The sequence below is a fragment of the Phalacrocorax aristotelis genome, chromosome 1, assembly GCF_949628215.1.
Source record: "Phalacrocorax aristotelis chromosome 1, bGulAri2.1, whole genome shotgun sequence".
Lineage (NCBI taxonomy): Eukaryota > Metazoa > Chordata > Aves > Suliformes > Phalacrocoracidae > Phalacrocorax > Phalacrocorax aristotelis.
The window spans coordinates 135,934,724-135,941,074 of record NC_134276.1 but is presented as its reverse complement, the minus strand read 5'-3'; positions in this window follow the sequence as shown (position 1 = coordinate 135,941,074).

Sequence of the window (6,351 nt, the reverse complement as noted above, 5' to 3'; positions counted from 1 at the left end):
CACAATTGGTGGGTATCTTCCACTCTCTGGCCAGTGGTATCTGCAAAGAACTCACCTAGCAGCCTTTGTAGCCTGTGACATGGCAAAAGCAGGGGAAAACTTTTTAAGAATGTTAGGAAACAAATCGGTCTGTTATATCTAAACTAAATAAATGGGGATTTTTTAACTTGAAAGGTGCAGTGTGAATATGTCTGCTCCCACTCCGCAATTATGCCTGTGTCTCTCAGGAGTAGCACATTATATCTGGCAAACGTGGCTGTCTCTTGGAAAAGGAGCAAAGTAGATATCAATAAAATCTATTGGCTTCAAAGCCATCCCTTAGTTTCAGTGCTAGTGATCTCCAGCCCAAACTGGTGTGACACTTTGATTGCTATGCTAGACAGCAAGAGAAGAGGAGTGAGCCTCCCTGCTTCTCACTAGCTAGCACCTTCCAAGTGTATGCTCCAAGTAGCAGGGATTGATATAGTCAGGTGAGCTTTCCTTAGGCTTCAGAAGAAAATGGAAGGTTCTGTCTCTTTGCTAGGAATCACTTGAGGTCAGCCTAAACAGGACTAAGGCAACAGTTCAATTTACTTAGGATAAGCGTGTGTCTGAGAAAGGACCTTTACAGACTTCACCATGCTAGGACCATGTCCTGAAACCATCTCAAGCACGTGATCCAGAGCAGAAGGTCAAGTGTTTGAAAAACCTTCTGAACAGAGATAGTTCAGGCACAGTAGGCAGTTGGAGTGAATTTTTTTCTGGGATTTCCCCCACAACACATAGCATAACTATGTTGTTCTTAGTCATTTGTCCAATTAGTGGAGACCCTAGACACTTTGGAGCTTGACCTTGGCAGAATATAACAGATTGTGATCTCAAATAGCAATTTAGGGGCAGGCCTGTCTCCTTTTCAGGCAATAATTCCAGAATACCCCAGCATAGGCCAAAAGACACATATGAGTGGCTTAGCCAGAGCTATTTTATTCCAGACAACAGCAATAGTTTTTGGTCCCGCTCTTTATGCAAGTTGCATGGTATACATAAACAGTGTGTCATGTGACAGAGCATCTTCTTCCTTGACTAGAACTTTTGTGAAGCCTGGCCTCCAAGCCAGGTTCCTGCCTCCTGAACCCATTTTGCTATAAGGTGTAGCTGGACAGTGGCATGAGCCTACAAGTTCACCTGCTCAGAGCTGCCAGTAGTCACAAAGCAGGCCTACAACAAGCAAGTAGGGTGTGCAACAGCTGCTGGGATGGCCTGGCCATAAGTGCCACAAGAATTTGTGGGCCAGATGCCTTGATCCACCTTGCAGTGTGCACTGTGTATGTATTTAGTGGATGTATTTTAACATGGATGGAGAAGCAGCACTCAAGCAGAGCAGAGACCACCTAAGAAGCAATATCACAAAGCACTGTAGAAATAGCAAGGAAGAATTCATATATGATACTTCTGCACCTGCAAGGGAGACCCTAAACAGCCTGCCAATTCTACTCTGCTAGAGTCAGAGAATCTTTTTATTTAGGACAGTGTTTTGTAATGCAAGTATTAGAGTTCTTGCTTCTGAGATCCCAGACTGTCATCTAAAAGGCAAAAGTTTCAAGACACAAAAATTACTACGAAGTAAAAAGTCTATATTTGGACTCCAGACCAAAGAGGGTTGGGTTAGAAATTTCAAGTGTATGTTGGGACTGGCTGTTGCTGAAAATCCGTTCTGTGAGTTACAGTACAAAAGAGATCAGGCATGATTTCTGGAGGGGATTTTTTTCAGGTGTGTTTAGTTCATCCAGGAATCAGTTATTCCACACCCATTCCATGAAACATTATAACTTTCTCCCCTTGTATGTCTTCCCCAGGAATGGTAAGCAGCTGGGGATCATCTGTGGGGACATTAAGTATGACTTCAGACTGCAGGAGATTCAGGACATGAAGGAAGTCCTTATAATCATAGAATCATAGAATCATTAAGGTTGGAAAAGAACTCTAGGATCATCAAGTCCAACTGTCAACCCAACACCACCATGCCTCCTAAACCGTGCCCTGCCGTGCTGAATCTTGCGTCTTTTGAACACCTCCAAAGATGGTGACTCCACCACCTCTCTGGGCAGCCTGTTCCAATGCCTGTTCTCTCAGTAAAGACATTTTTCCTAATATCTTATCTAAACCTCCCCTGATGCAGCTTGATGCCATTTCCTCTCGTTCTATCACTAGTAACATGGGAGAAGGGACCAACACCCACCTTGCTACAGCCTCCTCTCAGGTAGTTGTAGAGAGCCATAAGGTCTCCCCTCAGCCTCCTCTTCTTCAGACTAAACAACCCCAGTTCCCTCAACTGCTCCTCATAAGACCTGCTCTACAAACCCTTCACCAGCTTTGTTGCCCTTCTCTGAACATGCCCCAGCAACTCAATGTTCTTCCTGTAGTGAGGGGCCCAAAGCTGAACACAGTATTTAAGGTGTGGCCTCACCAGTGCCAAGTACAGGGGCACAATCACTTCCCTGCTCCTGCTGGCCACACTATTCCTGCTACAAGCCAGGATGCTGTTGGCCTTCTTGGCCACCTGGGCACACTGCTGGCTCATACGGAGCCAGCTGTCAGCCAGCACCCCCAGGTCCTTCTCTGCCAGGCATCTTTCCAGCCACTTTTCCCCAAGCTTGTAGCATTGCATGGTGTTGTTGTGACCAAAGTGCAGGACTCGGCACTTGTTAAACTCCATTCAGGTGGTCTCCGCCCATTGTTCTAACCTGTTGAGGTCCCTCTACAGAGCCTTCCTACCCTCAAGCAGATGGACACTGCTGCCCATCTTGGTGTCGTCTGCAAGTGTACTGAGGGTGCACTCGATCCCCTCATCCAGATCATTGATAAAGATATTAAACATGACTGGCCACAACACTGAGCCCTGGGGAATCCTGCTCGTGAACAGCCGCCAGCTGAATTTACCTCGGTTCACCACAACTCTCTGTGCTCAGCCATTCAGCTAGTTTTTTACCCAGCAAAGAGTACACCTGTCCTAGCCATGAGCCACCAGCTTCTCTAGGAGAATGCTGTGGGAGATCGTGTCAAAGGCTTTACTGAAGTCAAGGCAGACAACATCCACAGCTCTTCCCTCATCCACTAGGCGGGTCACCTGGTCATAGAAGGAGATCAGTTTGGTCAGGCAGGACCTGCCTTTCATAAAACCATGCTGGCAACCAAACCATGCTGTGAAGTAAACCAGTACGTTCCTCCCCTGTGATGAATTGGTGGGCGGACAGACTGGGGAAGTGGCGAGCACCAGAGTTGTCAGAGTATGTTGACGTATTCTGTCCTTCCTTCCACCTCAGGCTGTGGCCCGTTGTTTTCACACCGTTTCCTGGTTCCCCATTTTGCAGGCGGTTGTTTTGTATGCTTTGCCTGTACAGATATGATGGTGAGGCTGTGTTCCCTAGGGGGATGAGATCCTGATCTAATGCAACTTTCAGATGCTAGATTGGTCAGGGATTACTTTTCTAAGTTCGTTCTTTGACCTATAAATCTTCTGTTGCTTTTAAAATTAGTTTATCACCACTAAAATCTTTAGGGCAGATGTATCTCTCTTCCCCAGGCAAATACGTCCTTGGCAAAAGTTTCTTGTGTCAGACACACTATCATAGACATACTGAGGCATACCTTGCACAGTTGCTTCATGGCTGTAGAGTAGCTCTCCATCAAGATCTTCCTACTAGAGGCTTATGAATCATTCCCAAAGCTATCTTGCATCTAATACCATACAAGCTAACCCTTGTCCAAAATGTCAAGTGCAAGTAGTGAAACTTGCAGCTGAGTTGATTTTCAATCATTGAACACTTGGATTTAGTGGACAGGCAGAAGTCAAATACAGAAACTGATGTAATCTGGTAGCTGGACCTGATTCAGACTTCTCAAAATATGAAGACATTCTTTTTAGTTCTTCTTATTCAGACCAGGCGCCAGTTTTGCAGAACTTAGCACATAAACAATTATTGTCATACTTCATAACTTATTTTAGAGCATACACCACACAGAGGAGTTAATGATGTGATTGCACTTAATAATGTGCACAAGAAACTGAAATTCAACCTAAAGAAGATTACAGAGATTATATTCTCAGAGAGCAACATTGTTTGATTCGGCTGGGCCCATTCCAAACGTAGGGATCAACTGAAAAATTCTGATCTGGATGTCACACTCAGTTAATTCCCTGAATATTTTAGTTGAACTTTCAAAGTTTCAGATTTTGGAATCTTGTAGACTGAAATACAAATATAGTCATCTTCCTGTAGGAGACAATAAGCAGATTTATGTTATAAAGCCACAGAGCAGCCTATTTATCAGACTTCTATGAGGACACTTTGATTCTCTGTTTCTAACTCAGATTAAAAAAATCCTTTTTTTTTTTCACTAGACAGGATCTGCACGAGCTGTGAACAAGAGTGCTTTCCTGAGGAGAAATAGTCTCCTCGTTGTGTCTCAGCAGACCTCTGAGTCATCCTTGTGTCTTTGCAGCGGGGGCTAAGCACCATGAATGAGATGTGTCTCACATTTCTCTTCTACTCCCCTCATAACAACATCTCCAGTTGTATGGGCTACCCTGACACTTCGTACATTGCACATGTACTCAAGCAGGAGGCCTCAGAGTGAGTCATGAGTCAAGATATTTCTGGAGGTAGCACAGCAAAATGTAGCTATGAAGAATGGCAAAATTAAAAGATAACGAAGATGAAATGTTGCTGATAGGGAAGAAAGAGCCATGTATCCAGAACTGTCAAGCTGAGATCCCTTGTTGCAGGAATCTATCAACTGTGATACTTTAACAATCTCTTCGCCTTTATCTTCTTTCCCCCTTCCTTTTTTCCTCCTTCTTCATCTTCTCATCGTTTGTCTTCTCCACCTCCCCATTGCCCCTTATTCTCTTCCCAGTGCAGTGGAAGGAATGATGGCCATGGACTTTGTTGACTAGGACAATGAGACTGTCAAAATTGCAGAGGAAACAGCCACAGAGACAGATCAAGTAGTCATTATTAAAACCATTAAGTCCCCCTTCTGGGCAATTTGTGGTTCTGGAAATGGACTCAGCTCTGACGTTCCAAGAGTAAAGCACAGCTGAGAGAGAGCCAACACACAACACCTTGGGTAATATCAGCTGTTCACAGCTTATCCATGGCATAGGAACTGAAAGGGATTACCTGAATTATGAAGTCCTATCTCTTGCGCTGCAGTTGCAAGTAACTGTCCAGGACATATTTAGTCACCACTTCACTTTGAACTTAAAAAGTTAAAAATTCTTCTCCAAAGAGAAAAAACACTCTTGCATTTTGGTAATATAACAGTGCCTAGGGGTGATGTCATGGCAGCGCATTTTTGACAGAATGAACAATAAAACAGTGCTGAAGGTCCCTCAGACAATGTGCATACAAAGGGAGTTAACATGATTCAGAAAATCCACATACATGGGACATAGCTTCCTGACACTTACTCATCTACCTGCATTTCAGTGCATCAGTCTGGTATCTACTCATCTTAGAGGTAAATTAGGGAAAAAAATATCTTTAATTGAGAAAGGATCAAAATTCCATCTTCTTCTCCTCTTTCAGAGAGCTCCTCTGCTGTCAGAGGGGAGACCCATGTCATGAATTTCTCTGAGATGGCTGGCTACGCATCCAGACAGCAAGAAAACTGACTAAACCGCATCTAAAACTTGCAGTGTAATGCCTGTGTCTTGTAGTTTCCAACTTAAAAACAGACGATGTAATTTTATTTTTCCCTCTTCCCTTCCATCCCAAGGAACTCCAGAGAAATGAAGGTGGTCTAATCAGAGACATTAGTATTCCAGAGTGGGCTGCCTGTCACAATGTTTTTGGACACCTCTTACTCTCAGGTCTGACAGGGAACTGCAAACTTTTGTTTGACCGCAGTATGCACTTCTGAGTCATCAACCACCAAAGAAACTGCGTCACTTCCTCTTCTTTCTCTCACACAGGTGATGTTTGCTTGCCTCTGAGCGTGGGAAGTGAGGGGCAGAGTACCAGAACGAATCAGTGGCCCACTGAAGAAGTCTCTGTAACTGCCACCTGGTAGCAGGGTATTCCTGATCTGATGACCCTGAACATGAGAGGATACTTACATAACAGAAAACTGTCTCCATTTGGAGAAAAAATAGCTTCAATGGACATTTGAATTTATTTTATTTTCATAAAAAATACTTTCTAGCATAGTTTGTTCTAAATCAGTAAAGCAATGTACTATAATGCTGTAATGACAACAATACAGTAATCCCTTCAATAGCTGCTGCTTAATTGTTACATCCAGAGCTTTCATAGATGGCTACTATATATATTTGCTCACTGGCATTTCAGTAATCATTATCCAGCCTCA